At 45.5% G+C, this 24,701-nt stretch overlaps 1 protein-coding gene and 2 long non-coding RNA genes across 9 annotated transcripts in view; 2 read left to right on the top strand and 1 right to left on the bottom strand.

Moving 5' to 3' along the window:
- CTCF (CCCTC-binding factor) overlaps positions 1 to 12,064 on the bottom strand; it is a 63,782-nt gene extending 51,718 nt beyond the window's left edge. For 2 of the 7 annotated variants that reach the window (XM_059044842.2, XM_067018390.1), the window contains exons 1-3: positions 11,673 to 11,872; positions 6,987 to 7,103; positions 5,347 to 5,459 (exon numbers count right to left, since the gene is read on the bottom strand). The gene's annotated coding sequence lies outside the window, so the exon portion shown is untranslated. Of the gene's footprint in view, positions 1 to 5,346; positions 5,460 to 6,986; positions 7,104 to 11,672 lie in introns of all 7 variants that reach the window. The other 5 variants (XM_067018389.1, XM_059044841.2, XM_067018391.1 and 2 more) reach the window with 4 other exon arrangements.
- LOC136792993 (uncharacterized) lies at positions 10,950 to 22,624 on the top strand. The gene is made up of 3 exons (XR_010837657.1): positions 10,950 to 11,114; positions 16,326 to 16,427; positions 22,492 to 22,624. It is a non-coding gene; the product is annotated as an uncharacterized lncRNA (long non-coding RNA).
- On the top strand, positions 11,962 to 14,885 carry LOC136792992 (uncharacterized). Its single transcript, XR_010837656.1, has 2 exons — positions 11,962 to 12,680; positions 13,734 to 14,885. It is a non-coding gene; the product is annotated as an uncharacterized lncRNA (long non-coding RNA).
- Positions 22,625 to 24,701: the final 2,077 nt, after the last annotated feature.

Below are 24,701 nucleotides of genomic sequence, written 5' to 3'. Positions count from 1 at the left end.
CTCTCTCTCTCCTCAAAATCTCTCTCTCTCCTCATAATCTCTCTCTCCTCACAATCTCTCTCTCCTCACAATCTCTCTCTCCTCATAATCCCTCTCTCTCCTCATAATCTCTCTCCTCATAATTCCTCTCTCTCTCTCCTCATGATCTCTCTCTCTCCTCATAATCTCTCTCTCTCCTCATAATCTCTCTCACTCTCCTCACAATCTCTCTCTCTCTCCTCAAAATCTCTCTCTCTCCTCATAATCTCTCTCCTCATAATTCCTCTCTCTCTCTCCTCATGATCTCTCTCTCTCCTCATAATCTCTCTCTCTCCTCACAATCTCTCTCACTCTCCTCACAATCTCTCTCTCCTCATAATCTCTCTCTCTCTCCTCACAATCTCTCTCTCCTCATAATCTCTCTCTCCTCATAATCTCTCTCTCCTCATAATCTCTCTCTCTCCTCATAATCTCTCTCTCTCCTCATAATCCCTCTCTCTCTCCTCATCCCTCTCTCTCCCCTCATAATCTCTCTCCTCATAATTCCTCTCTCTCTCTCCTCATGATCTCTCTCTCTCCTCATAATCTCTCTCTCTCCTCATAATCCCTCTCTCTCTCCTCATAATCTCTCTCTCCTCATGATCTCTCTCTCTCCTCACGATCTCTCTCTCTCTCCTCATAATCTCTATCACTCTCCTCACAATCTCACTCTCTCCTCATAATCTCTATCTCTCCTCATAATCTCTCTCCTCACAATCTCTCTCTCTCTCCTCATAATCTCTCTCCTCACAATCTCTCTCTCCCCTCACAATCTCTCTCTCTCTCTCCTCATAATCTCTCTCTCTCCTCATGATCTCTCTCTCCTCATAATCTCTCTCTCCTCATAATCCCTCTCTCTCCTCATAATCTCTCTCCTCATAACCCCCCCTCTCTCCTCATAATCTCTCTCTCCTCATAATCCCTCTCACTCTCTCTCCTCATAATCTCTCTCTCCTCATAATCTCTCTCTCCTCACTCTCTCTCTCCTCACAATCTCTCTCTCTCCTCATAATCTCTCTCACTCTCCTCACAATCTCTCTCTCTCTCCTAATCTCTCTCTCTAACCTCATAATCTCTCTCTCTCCTCAAAATCTCTCTCCTCATAAACTCTCTCTCTCCTCATAATCTCTCTCTCTCCTCACAATGTCTCTCTCTCTCTCCTCACAATCTCTCTCTCTCCTCATAATCTCTCTCCTCATAATCTCTCTCTCTCCTCATAATCTCTCTCGCTCTCCTCATCTCTCTCGCTCTCCTCATAATCTCTCTCACTCTCCTATCTCTCTCTAAAAAAAAAAAATTTTTTTTTTAAATAAATAAATTTCCTCATACATTTATTCATAGTCATTCATTCAAGAAATATTCAGTGAGGTGACGAACTCTGCACAAAATACAAAGAATAAAATGTTATTGTGCTGGGCTTCCCTGGTGGTGCAGTGGTTGAGAGTCCGCCTGACGATGCAGCGGACACGGGTTCGTGCCCCGGTCCGGGAGGATACCACATGCCGCGGAGCGGCTGGGCCCGTGCGCGTCCAGAGCCTGTGCTCCACGGCGGGAGAGGCCACAGCAGTGAGAGGCCGGGGAACGGCATAAAGAAAAGTTATTGTGCTAATAATAATTAACACAACCCTACACTCATAAGATTACAGTCCATGGACAGAGAGAGGTATTAACCAAATAATTATCCAAGTGTGAAACTGCTATTATAATATGTGTTAGGAAGGAAAATTACAAGAGACTATATTTTTAAGGAAGTCAGGGAAGGCTGAGCTGTTTGACCCAAGACCCCCCCCCCCAAATGTCTGTCTCCTTCTTCAGATATCAACTAGATTAAAAAGGAGGAAATAATTCTCTAGGCAGTGAGAATGATATATACAAAGGCTCTGGGGCGGAAAAGAACATGCCCAGAACTATGGATTGTAAGGTAGAACAAAGACGAGAGGAGCACAGTGCAAGATAAGGCTGGGGAGTTAGATATGGGTGACAGCATCCAGGCTCTTAGGATTTAACATGGACTTTAGCTTAAGATTCACAGTACAATTGAAGATTGAAAACAAAATGGGGACCAAAAAAAAAAAAAAAAAGAAAAAAAAAAAAAAGATTAAGACCAAATTTAAGTAAGGAAAGTTTTAAGAATTGCCACTGCAACCTCAATTCCCTCTAACACTTGGGCAGATACACGGCTGCCAGTGCCCTCCACCTGCCTGCACTTTTGCAACTGTTCCTGCAAAGCTCTTGAGCCTAGCTTTACTAGGCAAAAATACTTTCATTATTTCTTTATACTTATTGGAAAGCTTCAGTACTATTTCCTATTGTACTGTATTCCTTTTTCCCTTTAAAAATTATACAACACAGATAATAGGAGAAAACTCTGATAAGCAAGAATATGACCTTATACATTTTACATAAACATGCTGGTTTATATCCACAGTCCCCTCCCCACATATACACGTATTTACTCTCACACGAAATTATATTGTGCTTACTACTTGATAATCTGCTTTCTTTATGTAGCATGTCTCAAATCCCTCTCCATTTCAATATATTTCTAGACATAATAAAATGGTTGCATCACATTCTATTACAGTTGTCCCTTGGTATCCACAGGGAATTGGTTCCAGGACACCTCCCAGCCCTGGCCAGATACCCAAGTCTGTGGATGCTCAAGTCACTTATATATAAAATGGCACATCGCAGTTGGTTAAATCTGCATATACAGAGGACTGTCTGTAAACAGGTGTATTGTAATTTAATTAGTCCTCTATTGTTGAATATTGTTGCTCCCAAATTTTGATAATTGAAAAAAAAAATCTATTTGCACTATAAAATAACTATGTTATAAAACTACAGAAAACCAAGAAAAGTCACCTCAAACCTAACCACCCTCACACTACTAGTTTATTTTGTTTTGACTAGTGTTTTGATGCCTATCCATTTAGTCTTTTTTTCCCTTGGCATCCATTCATTCAAACAAGCTCTTGCTATATGCCAGGTTATTACTGTTTGAGTTTTTCTTTACTTTTCTTCCATAACAATTTTTTGTACCATATTTTAATTTTTTTCTTCCAGTTTTACTTAGATATAATTGATGTATAGCACTGTATGAGTTTAAGGTGCACAGCATATGATTTGACTTACATACGTCAAGAAATATTTACCACAGTAAGTTTAGTGAACATCCATCATTTCATGCAAATATAAAATTAAAGAAACAGAAAAAAATATTTTTCTCCATGATGAGACTCTTAGGATTTATTCTTAACTTTCATGTATATAACATACAACAGTGTTAATTATACTTATCACCTTGCACATATAAGCACCCTAAGTACTTATGTATCTTATACGTAAGTACTTATGTATCTTATAAATAGATGTTTGTATCTTTTGACTGCCTTCATCCAATTCCCTGCCTACCCCTCCCCCCACCATGTACTATGTTAAAAAAAGAACTTCTAATAAGCGTTTTGCTGGTTAATAGTCTTCCCAATCAGTTTTTTTTTAGTGGTTGTCGAACATCACTCCCAACATGGGATTTGATCCCGTTTACTTATCCGTTTGTCTACTGCTCAATATATTTTCTGATTAATTTCCTGATAAGTCCCACTTAAGTTCACTTAACTTTTGTACTCTCTGGTGGTCATCACTATTCAATTTAATGCAAAATATATACAATGACCAACTGCTGCTAAAGTGTAAAGATCATCACTTTACCCTTATGTAGCACATTATAGTTAGTTACAAACATACAGCTGACTCTCAAAGAACATGGGGTTTAGGGGAGAGCTGAACTTCCATGTAGTTTAAAATCCAAGTTTAATTTATAGTCAGCCCTCCATATACACCATACCCTCATTAGTGGATTCAGCCAACTGTGGGTTGTAGCACCTTGGTATTTACTAGTACTGTAGTATTTACCATGGGGAAAAAAAAAAATCTGTGTATAAGTTGCCCAAGCAGTACAAGCCCACATTGTTCAAGGACCAACTGTGTATATTTTGCCCTAACGATACTACATTTAACTGTCATAAGCCTCCAATAGAGTAGATATGTCATTTTACAAATGGGAAGGAAGGGACAAGGAAGTCACCCTTAATGAACCTGCCAGAGCTATTAAGCTGCAGGCTGGCTAAGCCTTGGTGCCCTAGTAAGATTAAAATCTAATTTTATGCTTCTTCTGTATTTCCTGATACACCTAGATCAGGGTCTCTCCTCCAGAAAGCCTTTCCCAACACCTTTCACTAACTTCTGTAACTGACCATCCTCCCTGCACCCTGAGCATAGTTCTATCAGAGCACTGACAACACTTATTTATAGATCTCTTGCCCCATACTCTACTTAAGACCCTCAGGAAAAGGAATCTTTTCTTACTCATCTTGAAATCCCTGGTACCTAATGCACTCCCTGGCACAAAGTAGAAAGGCAAGTGTTCAAAGGATGGAATGAGCACATTACAAGTGCTCAATAAATAAATATTGCAGGTATTTAGAGCACATCTAAGTATCTGAGTTGATCCAATTTACATCATTTCAGAGAAAGTCACACTTCAGTATATCTAGAACCAGTCAGGTTCAAATATAAAACCTGTATTCAAAGAGCAGGCATTATCAATACAGAAAATGTAATTCTTAAGTGCCATTTACATTAAGAGCAATACTCTAGTAACAATACTTAGAAATTTCAAAACATACAAAACAGATAAGAATAGATGCTTTCAAATAATTATTTTAGGAGTCATAAGGTCCATAGCTTAGGATTCAGCCATTTTATTATGACTTGGACTAACCTGAATGGGGGCGGGGGGGGGGGAGGTTACAAAAACCAGTATAAATTGTTAATTATGCTTGAGTTAATGTGACATTTGTTTTCAAAATTGTTTTATAGAATTTACAGTTTTAGACCTGATTTTGCTCAGTACTGCCGCTTTTCTTTTAAATTATAATTCTTATATCATTGGAACGGTCTTGATGACTTGGTCCAGCCATCTAGAACTGTCTACCAATCTGCACAGAGCTCCTGTGCATGTTGGCCATGTGTAGGAACATGCATACAAGCAAACAAGCTCCACTTAATACAATTTAACTTCTATAGTCCACAGTAGATACTACAGGGGACAAAGTAAGGAGCTGGATGGTAGAGCTGTTACATAGCTCAAAAGTACTGCTTCCCAAATGTTTGCACTGTAGTACCTATACAAATAGGGCTTCCCACTCTCAAGCACTCATGCCCTATTTTGTTGAAGACCTGTGTTATCTTAGACAGTCATAGAGTTCACATTCTTCTCCTAAAATATATATTTGCTTTAATGTAAAAAAATTTGTAATTACTTACCAGTTAAATTACTTAACTCACCGCCCCCTCAGTGAGCACAATTGAAGCTCCAAGAAGATGGGTCATGTTTATCTTGTGGCTTCAAGTACCCCGGAACCATACCACTTTGTACCCTAAGGGTATTCATATCCCAGTTTGAGAACCAGGGAACTAGTCATAACACTTAAAAGTGACCAAAATGTTCTTACAACCCCATTCCCCAAATTCTTAAGGCTAGTTTTCTCAATAGCTTTTCAAATCAGTATTGTTTCTCTTTCCAGAAGCTCATTAGTATGTACTGTGTGTCAACATTAAAAGAACCTGCAGGGCACAAGTTATTTCTGGAGCGACAGAATACTAGCACATACATCTTGTCCTTCATATCTATAGAGGTACCAAGCTGCCCACTTGGAAAACAGAGAGTTGAAGAAGAGAAGCTTTCACTCCTGTTCCCTTCCTCCTCTCTATTTGCTCCAGGCACAGCTTGTAAGAAAAATCTTAATAGTCATTTAGATGATTCATTCACATAAGCTTATCTAATCTCAGCATTTGTAACCCTCACTTTTACACTCCTTTTCGCCATTACACAAGTGCAATTAAACTATTTTCACATTTTTTAGGGGATAAGAAAGATGTTCTTCCTGGTAGCCTGAGAAGAGATAATTTTCACACCTAGAACCCTACTTTACTGTTAATGAAATCCCAAAGCCTAGTAGACTGACATTTATGAGAGGCCTGTTCCAAGTTCCCTAAACTGTTCATTATATTTCACAGCAGAAATTGTGGGCTAAATTTTAAGTGACCTTTCAAATGTTTTTTAAAAAATTATTTATAATGACTGTAACACTATGAAGCAAACATGGGTTATCAGCTAGGTTAACTCAAATTAAGTGAGACAATTTTTGTGTGTGTGTGTGTGTGTGTGTGTGTGTGTGTGTTTGTGTGTGTGTGTGGTACGCGGGCCTCTCACTGTTGTGGCTTCTCCCGTTGCGGAGCACAGGCTCCGGACGCGCAGGCTCAGCGGCCATGGCTCACGGGCCCAGCCACTCCGCGGCATGTGGGATCTTCCTGGACTGGGGCACGAACCCATGTCCCCTGCATCGGCAGGCGGATTCTCAACCACTGCGCCACCAGGGAAGCCCAAGTGAGACAATTTTTATCTAGGATACCAGCTTCCCCAATAATAGGATTCCATCTGTTCCTCATCAAAATTACAAATTGCCACAAGCCCTGGACTTTTGAGGTCATTTGCCAGGAGTCAAAATATACATTTTGGAATGTATATTTGGAATGTATTTTGGGTTTCTACAGAAAAGCAGCCACCATATCCTTGTGTCTTTCTATGTACATACTCAGAATGGTACTTGATGCTTTATACACATTCTCATCAACTCTAAGAATAGTCTCTTTAATTGGTATTATTCTCACAAATAAGGACTGTAGGGGTAGAAAAGTTAAGTAAGTTGCCCAGTGTCACCAGCTAGTATACAACAGTGCACGCAGAGTTTCAAATGGAGTACTGTCTAATATAAAGCTTATATGCCCTCAGTTACCCACTATCCTGTATCTCCTATACCCAAGAATGGTACAGCAAATCCTCCAACCCCAGGAAGGTCTTATTACTCCTATTTTTAAGACCAAGAAATGGAAGCAGCATTTACCTCTCCGTGGCTGCAAAGTCAGTTTGAGCAGGGAAGACAGAACTCAGCTCTCAAGCCTCTGGTCAGCAATCTGTCCACTACTGCATCTTGTTCTTTGGCCCCAGGTCTGTGATCATTCTAAAATAGAAGCACAAATCACTTTATGAATACCAAACACACACAAATGCAGATACAGTATGAAAAGCAAAATGAGGGCAAGAGGAAGACTAATAAAACTAGGAAACAATATACTTGCTAAAATGTCACATTACTAATTGACATGCTGTAAATGTCTATCAAGTCAATAATAAAACCAATTATTTTTTTAAACATTTGCTAAATATATAAAGAACTAAAGATTTCTGATTATCAAAATAGCACCCCATTGTGACCTTGCAACCAAATAATGTAAACACAGTTAAACTACCAAAAAGTTAATTCTTATAGATGCAGTAATACTCCTTTAACAGTTTATTTCCTTATCTTCAGCAAGCAGTGGTTTTACTGATTAAGTTAGTTTAAACCACAAGTAAAGACTGTATTTTTCATGTAATAAAATAACTATGGGGGGAGCTTTCACTACTGACCTTTGAAAATCCTAGAAGCACAGCAATGAAATATCTTTTTTTAGACAAATAACAAAATACTTTTAGGTCATACTGTTACTTGACAATTCTCTCCCTAAAATACAAATAAATGGACTGTCAAGCTTCAGGCAATGGTAGAGTGGTACCTAACTCCATGGCGGGGGGCGAGGGGCGGGAGAAACTCCCAAATTAAATGAAAGAGCTAAATTTAAGCATTTCCAAAGAATTTGGCACATGAGGTACAATTAAGAGGGAACCCATCTCACAACTAAAGCCCACAAAACTAAACTGATATAATAGCTTACCAGATGAAGCTAAGGAAAAGTCTTCTCTGTTGAAAAGGCAATTTATAACAACATAAGAAAAGAATTAGTGCATTTAGTCCACCAAACACTTTTGTATTGGAGTCCATATATTGTCACTAATGTGCATCAAAAGGAATGAAATTTTATGCCCCTGAAAATTGATGGGTGACTAAAAATAAGATCAAGTGTGGAAAAATCACTATTCTTGGGGTATATGTTAGCAGTCTATACGCAATGCCACATCTTTGCATTCAAATACTAAACACTGAGAAAATGCACAAAGGTACTGCCAGAGAAGATCTGAAGACAACAACTAGAGAAAGTTTGGGGATGTTTAAAAAAACAAATATGGTATGCCAAATCTACACATTTAATTGTGAACCATGGTCTTCAAAGTTATACATTACTTGCCATTATTGTTCTTCTCAACGTGTATACTCTTTCTCAAAGCATTAAATTATGACAAATCCTACTTGTTTGAAGAGGGACCTAATTTTTGGCAAAAAAGCCTCTAGTCGTCTGAAACCAAGGTAGGTAAATAAGTTAGACAGATGGTCAACTAGGTTTCTGGTTTAAAAAAAATGAAATAGAGCCTATGAAGTAGTTAATGTAGAGTGAATTTGATGCCAGTAGCATCCCTGAAGCAAAAAACCAGCCTCTAAAGGAACATTCTGCCAGCATGGCTCTGCAGCAGGGCCCTAGTCAGCCACAGGTGGCTTCTGCCACTCCCAAGGAACTCCCCAAGCCACTCAGAGAAGTCCTTGGTGGGTGCCCTCATTTTTTCTATGTCCTTTAAAGCAAAATCCTAAAGCTCTTAGAATTTGAATGCATATTAAGGATAACTTTTACAGCTCCTAAATTTTAAGTTGGTTGAATGTATCCCTAAAGATAACTTTTACAGCTACTCTTAAATAAGCAGTATTTTCCTATGTTTACCAGCTACTCTTAAATAAGCAGTATTTTCCTAGGTAGGTAAACATTCCTGTTGTAATCTTCGTCATACTAGTGATTTAAATTTCTTTGGGTAACCTTATGTCCTCAATTTATTTTCTCTGTAAACTTAGTTTTCCAATAAAAACAAAGGGTACTTCCCTGGTGGTCCAGTGGTTAAGACTCACACACACACACACAAAAAGACTGCACTCCCAATGCAGGGGGCACAGGTTAGATCTCTGAGTTCTATCTCTGGTCAGGAAACTAAGATCCCGCATGGTGCACGGCACCGCCAAAACAAACAAACAAACAAACAAAGTATGAATCCTGGCATACAGGAAATCTTAAAGGACAGCAACTCTGTGGACGATATCTATACCATTAAAATGACATAAACGGGACTTAGCTGGTGGCGCGGTGGTTAGGAGTCCACCTGCCAATGCAGGGAACACGGGTTCGAACTCTGGTCCAGAAAGATCCCACATGCCGTGGAGCAACTAAGCCCATGTGTCACAACTACTGAGCCCACACACCTAGAACCTGTGCTCCACAACAAGAGAAGCCACCACAATGAGAAGCCTGCGCACGGCAACGAAGAGTAGCCCCGGGTCGCGACAACTAGAGAAAGCCCACGCACGGCACGGAAGACCCAACACAGCCATACACATACACATACATACATACAAAAACAGAGTTTTTTTTTTTTTTAAGACATAAACGATGTGTAAGACCAAGAAGCTGATGGCTGTACATGGCACAACTGAAATCAAGAAGCAAAACATGGTCTATGGAGCACAGTGCTACCGGGAAAACAAGCTTTCCTCCTGACTCAACTACAGACCCGCTGGATTTTAACCCGTGTTGGACCTTATTTTAATAAGTAAAACATGCCACCTGCCATCCATAATTTCAAAAGGAAAGTAAAACTGAAAATTACAAGAATGCCAAAAATGACACAAACGGACCAATATATTAGACAATTAAGCGTGGTTCTATTCTCAAGCCTGACACTCAATCAACACTACTGCATTTAGTTGCTTAGGGCAACTTTATTATGGAGGAGAGGGAGAAGGAACATTTTTGTAGGGCTCAAAAAAGTAATGTTGAAAACACTCCCCTATGGAGGCATTTGCTGCAGAATTCTACAGACTGAGATTACACACAGTAGACCGGTCAATTTTGCTTAGCACCAGGCTGTTTTAATTTCCTCATAAACTTAACATAGCCTCCCCACTCCCCCTCCCCGCCCCGCTATTTAATCAAGACTTTCCTCTCTCCAAAGCAACCCCAGTTGATATATCAAGTGCTGCACGATATTGTATTAAGGTACTAGAATATTTGAGGGAAAAGAAAAAACTGACAATTCGACAGGAAGCTTTTTAATGATGCAAGAGAACTTAAGGAAAGAATAAATTTAACATACTTTCCGTTTAACTTCTTTTGCCACCTAAAGGGGACCTGGAATTTTAATTTTCCTATCTGATCCAAACGCAAAGAAAGCAGGAAGACGCTACATATGCGAATGTTTACTTATTGCTGAACTCAGGGCTACAGGAAGTCAGCTACTAAAAAGTAGTTACATTACGCGTAGATATTTATAAACCAACTGCAACTAGTGACCCAGGATTCAATTACAACATCATCCCTCATATTTCAGCATATGGGCAAATTACCAGTGGAGTCAGGAATAAATTCATTCTGCCCTACTGGCGCTTTAGATCGGGTTGCACAATCCCGGGGCAAAACTGCCTTCGCCTAGCCCTAAAAGCATCAGGTACTAAATACTGTAGTAAGTTAGCGTCAGGACGTTTTAAAGCGAGACGGAAACTGAAGAGTTGCCTGAACCAATTTAGCCAGCCCATAATCCCGAATTCAGGAATTTGTCACGTCATTTGAGATCAGAATGAAATTAAGTTTTGATCCCTTTCAGATCTCTTAGCGCACAAAGTCAGGCTCCTATCACTGCAAGGGGAATCCGACCCTGGTTCGAGAAAAACTTGTGGAACTCGTGTCCTTTCCGCCCACCGTGGGGGGGCCGCACCGGTCAGGTCGGGCGAGGAGCCCGGGCGCTAGTTTGGGGGCGCAGCGAGGCCCGGCGGGGGCGGCGAGCGCGCGTCCCCCCGCCCGCTCAGGCGGCGTCGAGGCGCGAGCAGCTCAGCCAGCCTTGCAGAGGGAGCTCTCGGCAGCTCTGGGGTCCCTCTACTCGCAGCCGCAGCAGCGCCGCCTGCGCCACTCGGTGGAGACGGAGACCAGCGGCGGCGACGCGCGGACTGGGAGCGACCGCGGAGCAGCCGGGCGGCGGGGGACGCTCTTAAGGCCGCAGGGTAGGTTCCGGGACTGGGCAGGAGGGAGGATGGGCAGCCCGAGAGGCGTCGGCAAGGGCCCGACACCCATACTGCATGGAGACCCGGCTACGCGCGCGGAGGCTGGGTGTCGACACTTGAACGAGGCGGGCGCGGAAGCCGGGGAGCGGAGATCGGCTCTCGGCTGGGGCCACCCATGGCGGGAGGGGCGGAGGGCAGAGGGCGGGCCGCGGCCGGGTGATCGGTCGGGCCAAGAGCCGGCCTCGAGGGCAGAAACAAAGGAAGGAAAATGGAGTCGCCAGCGCGCGGGCCTCTGTCGGTGCCACCGCCGGAGGCCTAGCGCGCCGTGGGAGGGAGGCCTAGCGAGCGAGCGAACGGGCGGACGTGGGGGGGAGGGCGGCCGGGCCGCGGCGGCGACGGGCAATGGCGGCGGCCGCGCCGCAGCAGGGACGGTAGAGGGAGACAAACACCCCCCGGCGGCGGCGCTGGCGCCGGGCTACAGCCAGCGCCGACCGGAGCGGCCCCATCGTGACACCTAGAGGCGGCCCGCGAAACCTCCTCCACCCGGGGCCCCCTTACCTCCGCGCCACACCCCCCGCAGCGCTCGCTCCGCCGCCGCTCCACCGCTCCGGCCACCCGGCGTCTCCAGCCAGCTCCGCGCACCCGCACCGGCTACCGCCGACGCCGCTGCCGCCAAAGAAGCAGCTCCGCGCACGGTTTAATCGCTCCACAGACTCGGACACAAAATGGCGGCGGCGCGGTGCAGTGCGCCTGCGTCGGCGCTGCCGGGGCCGCGGGTGCTGATAAGGGAAGGGACGGGTGGGGGGGGGCCGGTCGGGCGACGAGTGGAGGGCGGGGGAGGAAAGGTGAGGGGAGGGGTTGGCGCAGGGCAGCATGGGAGGCGGCCCCGGGCGCCAACTTTCAAAAGCGGGCGCGATGGCGTCACGGGACGCGCTGCGGGTCGCGTCACGCCGCACGCGCCCTCGAGCGGTCGCGCGTGGGTTCTTAGGGAGACCGACGTCCGGGCTCCCGCTGGGTGGGGCTTCCTGGGCGGAGGCAGTTGCTTCTGGGCGGTCCAGGGTCCCGGCCCGGTTGACCTGGTTCCTTAGCTGCAGTCACCAGCTCTGAATCAGTAAGGGAGGGCGTGGGGGGAGGGTGTTTGGAGGAAGCGCGCGCGGGGCTAGGCGGTGGGGCTGAGGCGGTTCTTGGGCGGGGGCGGGGCTCCGCCCCAGTCTCCGCCCTAGCAGGGCCGGACCCACCCTCCGAGCGCAGCACCGCAGCCCGCCACCGGGTAAGGCCGGACGGATTCCTTCTCACTACCGGCTCCTCAGAAACAATCCAGCGCCTGCGAGCCACGACGAGTAGGGCTGTCCTTGCCCAGCGGTTTTGGGGGATCTCTCCGCCCTACAAGAGGGCCTCCTAATACCGGCTGTGAGAGAAGAGGGCGAGGGCTTTCTGGTGTACCCAGGCCATCTCATCCCGGAGAGGCCAGAAGAAGGACAGCCTTGATGCTTTTACACGATCATAGCAGTCTTTTGCCAAAAGGACTTTCTGTATTTGGAGCGGCGTAATTGTGTATTTTAAAACGTACGTTTCTTGTTTTTGCCCGAGAGGTGTTGAGCTCTCTGTGGGCGGGGTCCTTCAGCCCCTCACAGTGTGGTCGCCCCTCCCCCTCCCCGAGATGCACCTGCGGACTCTACCCAACCAGCAGTAAAATTCCCTGAAGGCTGACTGGAAGATGTTCTGGTGGCTCAGGGAGGAGAGTCTTTGATACTTATGGGATTCTGACTCAGGAGTGTATTCTCAACTCCCTTACCTTAGATCACGGAAAACAAACGGACCCAGCGTCAAGTGGGCAGCTTCTGCTCCATTGAGCTGATTGTTCCATTATGAGAATGTTAGCCCAATGTTGACAGATATTTTTTTTCTTTTTAAAGGAAATCTGTGTGTGTGTGTGTGTGTGTGTGTAAAATCTCCAGGTGTTGGCAACTAAATCAGATGTTTTTAAACTGCATGAGCTGATTAAGCCGCACGTGGGGGCTGTCAGTTTATAAGACCTCTGACTTGGAGGAAAGAGTGAAGAGAAGTTCCAAGGCCAAATCCTAGGCATTCCAGCATTTAGAGATAGGGTAATGGAGAAGGAGACTGAGAAGGAACAGCCAGGAAGACAGAAGGAAATCCACAGAGTGTTGAATTTGGAATCTAAGGGCAGAGAAGGATTCAGGTAGGAGGGGAATGGTCAACTGTGTTTAGTGCTGCTGAGAGGTAAACTTGGGCCAGAAACATGGCTATATTGAATTGGTCATCTTGGAAGACGAGATTATCATTGGTGACTTTGGCTTGATTCATGTTGGGAAATCAGAGGTGTGGACCTGACTAGAATGGGTTGAAGAGTGAACAGGAAAGTGAGGAAATAGAGACAGCACACATAGGCAACATGAGAGAAGCTTAGCTGCGAAGGGAGCAAAGAAATTCAGGGATAAATGTGGAAGGATATGGGGTTAAGGGAGGATGAAAGAATTCTAGAGCATGTTCTAAAAGATGAAAGGGTTCTAGAGCATGTTTATTTGTCATTGGGAGTGATAAAGGAAAGCGAAGCCTTGCTTGACTTTTTTTTTTTTTTTTTTTTCTGCGCCACAGGGCTTGCCGGATCTTAGTTCCCTGACCAGGGATCAAACCCAGGCCCACAGGAGTGAAAGCGGTTAACCACTGGACTGCCAGGGAATTCCCTTGCTTGACTTAAATCAGGGTGAAATTCATGGGAGGATATAAGGAAACTGGGAGGATTGACCCTGGATAGGAACAGGATGCTTCCACTGTGGAAATTAGGGTAACAAGGGTGAAGATGGGTGCAAATGCAGGGGAGAGAGAAAGCAAGCTTGCAGTTTTCCTAGTGGGACTGCCTTGGTGGTATCGGGTACTCATTTGAAGTTGTGATCATGAGTTTAAAGTTAAACCAGTTGGCCCAGTGTGCGGTTTTTCTCCAAGTAACATTCAGCTGCTTGGGTACAGACATGAAGAAAAGGGATAATTTGGTTTCTCAGCACCAACACCCAAGTTTTCTGATTTCTAGTAATAGGTACTTGCCTTTTGTGATTATTTACTATTCTAGAAATGTGTGAAGTATCTGGAAAATTTACATGTGACCCCTTTTTCTAGAAACCAAATTATTCCAGTAGTCTCTTATGTACACCTGAGGACTCAAGCATAACGAAAAGGCAAACTTAGAGAAAAATTACCAGACACCTCTGGAATATTTGCATTTTGCATTTTTTTCAGCTCTCCTCTCCAAACAGCTCCTGGTATACTTAGGAAATATGTACTGGGAACAAAGCCGACTTACACTTTAATGCTTAGCTTCTTTTCTTTCTGGTACCTTTAATAATCTGACTAATTCACTTTCTCTAAGACCTTGCCTCAAAACCATCTTATCTTTAAGCATCAAGAGTGTCTTCTAGGATTTCCCTGGTGGCGCAGTGGTTAAGAATCTGCCTGCCAATGCAGGGACATGGGTTTAAGCCTTGGTCCGGGAAGATCCTACATGCCGCGGAGCAACTAAGCCCGTGTGCCACAACTACTGAGCCTGTGCTCTAGAGCCCGCGAGCCACAACTACTGAAGCCGGCACACCTAGACCCCGTGCTCCGCAACAGAGAAGCCACCGCAATGAGAAGCCCATGCACCGCAATGAAGAGTAGCCTCCGCTCGCTGCAACTAGAGGAAGCCCGCATGCAGCAACAAAGGCCCAACGCAGCCAAAAATAAAAATAAATAAATTTATTTTTAAAAAAAGAATGTCTTCTTTTTTTGTTATTTTTTTTTCTTTTTAGTCATCCATTTTATCCACATCAGTGTATACATGTCAATTCCAATCTCCCAATTCATCACCCCACAACCTCCCCCCCACACCTGCTTTCTCCCCTTGGTGTCCATATGTTTTTTCTCTACTTCTGTGTCTCAATTTCTGCTCATCAAACCGGTTCATCTGTACCATTTTCTAGGTTCCACATGTATGCGTTAATATACGATATTTGTTTTTCTCTTTCTGACTTACTTCACTCTGTATGACAGTCTCTAGATCCATCCACATCTCTACAAACGACCCAATTTCGTTCCTTTTTATGGCTAATATTCCATTGTAGCTATGTACCACATCTTCTTTATCCATTCATCTGTCGATGGGCATTTAGGTTGCTTCCATGACCTGGCTATTGTAAATAGTGCTGCAATGAACACTGGGGCGCATGTGTCCTTTTGAATTAACGGTTTTCTCTGGGTATATGCCCAGTAGTGGGATTTCTGGGTCATATGGTAGTTCTATTTTTAGTTCTTTAAGGGAACTCCATACTGTTCTCCATAGTGGCTGTATCAGCTTAAATTCCCATCAACAGTGCAAGAGGGTTCCCTTTTCTCCACACCTCTAAAGCATTCATGTGGATAAATATAAGGCAATGTATTTATTTATTGATTTGTTTAGTTTGGCTGCACCCAGTCTTAGTTGCGGCATGCGGACTCTTAGTTGTGGCATGCATACAGGATCTAGTTCCCCAACCAGGGATGGAATCCGGGCCCCGTGCATTGGGAGCGCAGAGTCTTACCCACTGGACCACCAAGGAAGTCCAAGGCAATGTATTTAGATGGCAAAAACCCTCAAATGTATTTACAATTATATTTACAACTGCTATGGTCTGAATATGTGTCCTCCCCAAAATTCATATGTTGAAATCCTAATGCTAGATGTGATGGTATTAGTAAGTGAGGCCTTTGGGAGGTGCTTAAGTCCTGAGGGCAGAACCCTCATAAATGGGGCTAGTGCCTTATAAAAGAAGTTTCATAGAGCTCCTAGCCCTTTCCACCATGTGAGGACATGGCAAGAAGGCACAGCTATGAACCAGGAAAAGGGCCTTCACCAGAAAATGACCATTTTGGTGCCTTGACCTCAGATTTTCCAGCCTCCAGAACTGTGAACAGTAAACATCTGTTGTTTATAAGCCACCCAGTCAGTGGTATTTTGTTATAGCAGCCTGAATGGACTAAGACAACTACTATATTTATATTATATCAACTATAATTACAACTATATGACCTCTGAGGCATCAGAAGCCAGGAATGGGGTCCAAGTGGCCTTGGAGCCTGCTCTCTGAAGACAAAGATTCCCACATGCTGCTCTTACATGGCTGAGAAAATGCTGAGGATCACTAAGAAGGAACAAAAGGAAATGTTTTTTTCTTGCAGGAAATGGTGATGTGTGTCCTACTTCATGAAATTGGCCCCAAAGACCAAGGAACGTAAAGCCAAACCAACAGGATAGGCTGTTTCATACTGGACAGAAACAAGGTGAGAAGGAAAAGTAATATGATGAGAGCCTGTGGAACAGTTGGGATGATAAAAATAATGACAGGTTTGTTCCCTGCAGTACCATCCCAGACTGCGTCACCAACGAGAACTGTTGTGACTTAAAAGCACCAAGTGATTTAAGGAAGTGTTCCTCCCATGGACTATCTCAGGTTTGTAGTCCACAGGAGTTCAGGGCATTATCAACAGAAGGCTGTCAGCTTACCACATGGCATTGGTGAAGTCACCACATTCTAGGATCTGGCTCTCAGCCTCGAGAGTGGATTCCTTCCTTAGGGACTCATCAGGTGCACAGGAGCTTGATGGATAAGCCAAGTGACTCACTGGGAAGTGGACTGGTGCTCACATGCTGGCAAAAGGCATATTCTCTCCCTATGGGAGAGCCTCCTGGGAAGCCATATTACTAGAAAGCCTTGGTAAGCAGTTAGTTTGGTTGAGATGTAATTTATATAACTTAAATGCTTAATATCATCCTCTCTGATGCTGGAGTCAGATTGTCTGGCATTTGAATCTTGTCTTGGCTCCTTATTAGCTGTGTGATCTTGCGTGAATTAGTAACAACTCAACTGCAGGTTTCTTCTCCATAAGATAGGATGATAATTGTACTTTACTAAGGACTGAATGAGAAAATGCAAGTAAAACTTTAGGCATAGTTCTAGGCACCAGTAATCATACAATAAATGTAAACTATCATTATTATTTCTTTTATTTTTATGCTTCTTAGTAACCTACCCTCACTCCGAAATCTGCCTTCTGATGGACATAGTCTTTCTAGATTAATTAATAGAATTACTTACTAAGCGTTCCTTGGCCTGGAAGCCGTTCTTTCTAAGAAAAGTGTACTTTGTGCTGTAATTCTCAGGAGAACAATGCTATTTCCAACATCTTCCTTAGCTCCCACTATTGCCCCCAGGTAAAGCTTGCAAAAATCTTGATCATTTATGTGTTTTTTGGAACTCATTAAGCAAGAGAATCAACAAATGGAGGAGAGATGTGCTGATTTTCTAAGTAACAATGGGTAAGACTCTTCCTGCCCACTTTGGGGGTAAGACCTAGTTACACCTGAACACTCCCATTTCTCTGTGTCTGTTGAGGACATGTGTGAGATATATTCCAATTCAGCAAAGATTTATTGACTACCAGCTATGTTCAGCTCCGTTTCTAGGCACTGGGGATACAAAGATGACCCAAGATGTGTTTCCTGCCCTTAAACTCAAAATTTAGAAAACAAAACCAAAAAACATTTAACACATTAATTGTTATAATGAGAAGAAATGAACTCATAGAAAAAGGAGCAAATCATTCCCCAGGAGTATCTCATTTCAACTGGGTGTTAAAGGATCAGAAGGCATTAACAAGGCAAAGGTGTGTAAGGTGAAGAGCCATAATCAAGGACATAAAAGGGTAGAAGAGTGTTGGGGGGACAGCAAGTCATCCCATACTTTTAACTAGGGTGTAATGATACTAAACCTTATAAGATATTTGGAAAGCTTTCAATGTCAGCTGCCAAGGCCAACCACTTTCTCCTAAATTTTAAAGAACTGCCCTTCTACATCATCTCCTACCCAGACCACAGGAATTTTTTTCCTTATTGATGTCTGCTTTGTTCAGACCCCTGTAAAAACCCTGTTTATTTTTTACCTCTCAGCTCAAACTACTGCTCTCTAAAGTCTAAAGAAGGACTTTGCTTGGGCCTACATCTCACATTTGAGAAGTAGGTCACTTTTGTTCTCTGTGCTCTTACCTGCATTTTTCAGGTATGCATTCATCACCCTTAAATATTCCATCTAGTCTGTACACTTTTCACTTTGCAAAACACCTTCATGCCTGCCCTGTCAACTGATGTTCACAGTTCTTTTTGAAGAGCCAGCCACAGTTTTGTCCTAAGCTCTAGAAATGAAGTGACTTGCTCAGAGTCGTCCAGTAACTTGGCAAAACCAGAATGAGTACTCAGATCTTCCAGCCCCACCTTCTCTCTTCCCGTTCTTTCACTGGCTGCTCAGGGCTCCTCACTGTTAGGTAAATTTTCCATTTTTATAGGGATCCTCTGGACATGATGCTTTAGCTCAGGGGCTGCTTGGGAGGGGGAAGAGGAAGAGAGGTCTATCAGGCAGGCTCTGGGCCTCTCTGCTCCCTCATTTTCTCCCCCTTCTCCAAATTTTATGTGATTTGTTTAAGGGTAAAAAGGTGTCTGCCCTCTAATGCAAGTTAGACCCTATTGCCTTAACCCAAAGAAGAGCTTTTTTTAAAACATAATTTTATTTTATTATTTATTTATTTGGGGGGTGCGCACCACGCAGCTAGGATCTTAATTCTCTGAGAGGGGATTGAACCTGCACCCCCTGAATTGGAAGCTCGGAGTCTTAACCATTGGACTGCCTGGGAAGCCCCAGGAAGGGCTTTAATGGGGGAAATTCCAGACACTTGGAAAGCAGATAGCAGAGGTATTTGGAATCATAACTTATTAATCTGTAACCTGAATAACTGCTCGATGCCCAGGTCTATGCTCAAGGCTAGGGTAATACTGGAGAGAGATGATGTCCCTAGTCCTCAAGGGCCTTATGTTTTGTCTCATATTAGTCTGGAGACACTAAACCTCATGAGCATTAGAAGGTAAAAGTCAAGGATGGAGAGGCAAGTAAAAGGCATGAGCTGCATGTGTGGGAGGAACAGATTGGTCGCTGGATATCAGTAAAGCAAGGAGGACTCTCAAAGTTCTGCCTCTAGCCTACACCCTTCTTTTCTTGCCCATATCTACGTATCTAGCTTCTTTCTGGACACTTCCTCCTGGATGGTTCCCAGGCCACCCCTATGAGCCTTGTCACTCTCCTCCCAATTTGCTTCTCTAGGGCTCCCCCTTTTCAGTGAAAGATGCCACAACCCATCCACCACACAGGCCAGAAACCTGAGCTTCATTTTCTCATCTCCCACATCCCATCAATCTCCAAATCCTGTCCATTCTACCATCAGAACATCTCTTCACTCTAACCTCTCTATCTCCACTGCCTCCAACCTGGCTCAGGCACTGTCACTCTGACCACAGCAGCAGAATCCTCACTGCTCCCTGCTTCCTCCCTCCACACAACTGCCAAAGCGACCTTTCCAAAGCACAGATGTGATCACAAAATTCCCCTGCTTCAAGCCCATGGATGACTTCCCAGTATTCTGGGGGTAAATCCCAAACTCCTCAGCCACTCCACAAGCCCCTTTCTAACTGCCCCCTCTGGCCCCTGTGGATGCAACTTGCTTGCTGCCTCCACTGGTCTGATCTCAGTTCTCCCTCCCTATATTGTCCCCTGCTCAGGCTTCCATTCCATTCCTTATTTGAGATCCCCGTGGTAAAAGTGCATTTTTTTAAAAAATTAATTAATTTATATTTTGGCTGCATTGGGACTTCATTGCTGCGCACAGGCTTTCTCTAGTTGCAGAGAGGGGGGGTACTCTCTGTTGCGGTGTGAGAGCTTCTCATCGCGGTGGCTTCTCTTACTGTGGAACACGGGCTCTAGGCGCGCGGGCTTCAGTGGTTGTGTCACGCGGACTCTAGAGCACAGGCTCAGTAGTTACGGCGCACGGGCTTAGTTGCTCCACGGCATGTGGGATCTTCCTGGACAAGGGCTTGAACCCTGTCCCCTAGCACTGGCAGGCGGATTCTTAACCACTGCGCTACCAGGGAAGTCCCAGTAAAAGTGCGTTCTGAAGAGCTATGTTTCATGGGGGACTCGGGGGGGTATTTTGAGTATCCAGGCTTTTTCTGCATTAAACATACACTGTCCTTTCATGTTCAAAATGTTTTCAGATCGTGTTAAGTTTTAGTGGTATTCATCAAAAGCTATTTCTTGACCCACTTTTGGTGGGGACAGTAAAGGCAGATGCAGCCTGATTAAATAGAGAACTGCCTGGAGCATGTGTTTAAAATACAGATTACCTGGCCTCTGAATTTGAATCTCCATGGCAGTTCTCAGGTGAATGTTACAATTGGGTAAGTTGGGAAGACCTAACCTGATTTCATTTGTAAGAAACATCCAGGGACTTTCCTGGTGGTCCAGTGGTTAAGAGTCTACACTTCCACTGCAGGGGGGTGCAGGTTTGATCCCTGGTTGGGGAACTAAGACCCACATGCTGCATGGTGCGGCCAAAAAAAAAAAAAAAAAAAGTAATGTCCAGAATAGGCAAATCTATAGGATCTGTGGTTACAGTAGATTAGTGGTTGTCTCGGGGGCTGGGGGCTGGGAAAGGGAAGGCGATGTAGAGGTCCCAGAGATGATACCTAAGGAGTGCTGAGTTTCTTTGGGGGTTGATGAAATCTCTAAAATTGATTGTGATGATTGTACAACTCTGTAAATACACTAAAAGCCACTACTGCATTGTACATTTTAAATGGGTGAATTGCATGGTACGTGGACTAAATCTCAATAAAGCTGTTTAAAAACAAAGCAAAATACTTGGACCGAGCTCTACAAGCAAGGCACCAGTCATCTTTCGCAGACTTGGGTGGTACCTGTTACCTAGTAGACTAGTCAGAAAATACTTATGTATGTATATGTTGGAGGGTACAAAGTAAATGAGCAATTGCAATGGAGTGTGATTCCCCTAGTACTGTACTAGGGGAAATGCATGCTTCTGTGACAGGAGCCCAGTGGAAGGGAAGCTTCCTGAAGAAATTTGTGATGTCTAGGTTGAAGCCTATCAGGTAACCAGGCATTAGCAAGGCAAGATGAGGAGTGGGAAGAGTGCACCACACGGAGGGGCAAGCAAGCCCTGCCGGGGGTTTGGTGAGGTCCAGTGCAGACTGAGAAGTTAGGTGGCAGAAGTGAGGCTGGAGAGAGGAATACACTTAAAAGCCTTTGTGAGCCAGGTTGAGGGGGCTGGAATTTTCCCGAAGAGAAACTGTAGTGGTGGGTTTATGTTTTTAGAAATCACTTTGCACCACGGAGAATGGACGAAAGAAGGGCAAGATCAGAGGCAGGGAGACTGTGAGGGGGCAGTTTTAGTGTTTAGGAGAGAGGTCAACATGTTCTGAAACTGAGTGGTGCCCATGGGGATAAAGGGAAGCAGACAGAATTTAGAAATATTTAGGGCATTTAATTGAGAAGATTCTGGTGGCTGGGAAGAGGGGACAGGGAAAGAGACAAGGGTGAGTCCCAGTTGTGTGGCTTGAGTACCTGAGTACTTTCTCCAGAAGTTCTGGAGGAGAAACAGCTTTTGAGATAAGTTTGATTTTGAGGATGCTGTTCAAAAGGTGTCCAGTCACCAGTTGGATATGGGGGTCAGGAGGTGAAAGAGCCGTGTGAATCACTGGCACACAGCCTCAGCGTGTAGATGGAAGCCCGAGAAATGGATGAGGTGGTTCAGGGAGTGTGTTTCAAAAGAGGAGAAAAGGGCCTAGAATGGAATCCTGTGGAGTGATGTTTATAAGAGGATGCCTGAGGAGGAGGTGGAGGAGAAAGTTGTAAGGAGATTCAGAGGAAATAGCTACAAACGTTGGTGTTATCATGGCAATTCATCTGCTTATTCAGCTGCTCCAAGTCAGTACTTATTGAAGATCCATATGCCCTGGGTGTCTTCAGAGATAAGTGAGACGTGACCATTGACATTAAACTTAAACTGTGGCCCCATTGCACACACCATTGCAGCCTTCTGAAACAAGAGGCCCCTTCTCGCAGGTCAATGACAGTCTTATTTTCCAAATGATAGATGTTCTTCCTAAGCTGTTTGTATAGGCCCGGGAGTCCTTCCCAAGCTCACCCTTCTGTATTATGCAGGCCCAGAAGAGCCAGGTCTGGCAGCTAAGCCAAGAGCCTTCTGTCCATGGGTGATGGATGGCCTAAATAGGGCACTCCAGGGCTGTTTGGGGTTGGGGGGAGCATGTCATATGCCTAGGGTTCAGCAGATTGTACCCACACACCAGGCAGAAGCATACAAGGAAGTCACCCCCACTCTGTAGGCGAGACAAAGAAGCAGTTCTCTTCCCACGTGCCAACCCATCTGCTCCTTTGCATTTAACAACATGCCTTTTTTTTTGCCTTTTTTTTTTAGTTCTCTGCAGCTTTGAATACATGAGGAAGAAGAGTGGGAGACTGGAGGAAAGGTAAGGTTGGAAGAGGGCAAAAGGAAAGGAGGGTAGTCGGGGGAGCCTCCAGGGACCACCAACACAATAAATTGTATCCTGGACTACCTCAGCCTGGTTCCTTTTTTTGCAGTGCATGCTTATTAGTTTCTTCCGGGGAGACCCCCAACGATGGTGGCCATGGCATGGCTGTGGCCTTGATGGACCTGATTGATGGGGTGCTTCTCAGTGTGTCACAGAACTTGGAGGCCCACTTCCTTCTGTCCCCTCAAGAGGCTGGCACAGGCTCCACAGGACAGCTGGGGACAGGCTTTCCCTGCTCTGGTGCATTTGACTCCCGATGGTGTCATCAACCTCCCATCACTGGAGGCAGCAGGCTCTCAACTGTCCAGAGTTGCGGGAGTGAGTGCCTCCCCAAACCTGTGTGACAGCAGGATAGGAGATGGGAGGTGTGCTGGGAGCAGCTTTGCCCTGTGGGAAGACCTATGTGAGGCTATGTGTATTGGGGGAGGGCAGGGTGTACAGGAGGGAGGACAAGGGCTCTCCCTGCCCCCCATCATCTCACAGACATGGGCCTGAGCCAGGGTATAGGAGGCCATCCAGCCTGACTTCAAGCCACTGATGGAGAGGGGTTGAGTGGCTGTTCTGGGGTTGGTTCACACTGCTCTGAGCTGGGTAGGGTTAGTGGGGCAAAGGGCCGAGGCTCTTTTTGTCTTGGCCTTGACAGTCCTTCGGCTGTACCTCACAGTGCCCTAATTCTAGCTCCTGCCCACTCTGCCCTTCATATCCACCCTCACCTAGAGCTGAATACAAGGCTTGGGATTCAGGACTCTCCTTGTAGAGGACAGAGTTAGGTACCTTATCCCTTCCCAGAATTGGAATGCAGAGATGTAGAGTCACTCAGATTTCCAATGACAGTCCCAGTTGACCCCTGGCTGGGATATTTTCCCACCCTACATTTCTTGCCCAGGCCCTGTCTTCTCCTGTGGGTTAAGCCATGAGCTTGTGCTAGTCCAGTCACCCCCGCCTGCACTTTCTCAGGACCTAGTCAGCCAGTGTTCACTTCCTCTTTCCCCGCCACACAGGCCACGCTTTGGATGTCAGTGGACGGTCCTGCCCTACTAGGGGACATCTCTTGGGGCCTCAGGCCTGAGGGGCTCCTAGGGGTGGTCCTGGCACTGCAACCCTGCTGCAGGGGTCCCTGCGGCAGGCCCAGGCTGTGGCCAGCTTTGGGTGCTGGCTTGGTCTCGTTTGTTTGCCTTCCTCTCCCCTACCACTCCAGCTGACCACCCCAAAACTGAGCTACACTATCCTTCCCAAGCCACCCGTCACAGTCACAGAGGGAGCACAGCGCTGTGCCGATGCGCTGAGGGCTGTCAGCTTGCCCCCACCCAACTGGAGTGAGCCACCTGCATCCACACACAGGTGTTTCCTGTGCTCCTTCCTGTTACCGTTTTTTTTTTTTTTTTTTTCTGCTCAGCTTGGCTTCCCCAGCAGGTGGTTAAGGGCCCGGCCAAACCTCTTCATACACAGCTCTAAAACACAGGGGGCAGGGCTCTCTGGGGATCTGGGTCACCCCCCAGGGGGGACTGTTGGCATCTCATTGGCTCTACCTGAGTACAGGGACACAGACTCCCCTCAGGGTGTCACGCTGCTATGCTACAGCCACAGGTACTGGGACACCAGAGTGGGCTCAGGGAGTGGGGAAGGCCCTGCCCTTGCATGGTCTCCATTGAAAGCTCTGGAGGGAGAGGGGAAGGGTGGAAGACCTGTTTCTCCAGCCTTGAGTGTAAGCCTCCCTCGGGCCCTCCTTAGAACAGGCCTGCCATGCTGAAGTCCCCCCCTACCCTCAGGCTCCTCCCATTGAACACTTAACTTCCCGGGGTTAATAAACTCACATGAGCCCTCTCCCTGGAGCCCTCTTTCCTGAAGCAGCACAAGTCTGCCAGCTGTGGGGAGGTCACAGGGTTTAGTCAGGTTTGTTATTACAGAGAGGAGAGGCGGGCCTTTCTGTTTAGAGTCACAGGGCAGCCATCCGGGTCTCCTGCCTCCCAGGCCTGGGCTTTCCCTCTCTGCAAGCGTCTCCTCTCAACCACCCAATGCTCAAGGAGCTCCTTGTGCTCAGCCCCTTCTGCAGGAAGCTGCCCGGGCTGAGGCGAAGACCCAGAAGCCTGGCGTGCCCTGACAGG

Source organism: Kogia breviceps, chromosome 18 (genome assembly GCF_026419965.1).
Source record: "Kogia breviceps isolate mKogBre1 chromosome 18, mKogBre1 haplotype 1, whole genome shotgun sequence".
NCBI lineage: Eukaryota > Metazoa > Chordata > Mammalia > Artiodactyla > Physeteridae > Kogia > Kogia breviceps.
This window is presented reverse-complemented; position numbering and strand designations above follow the sequence as displayed.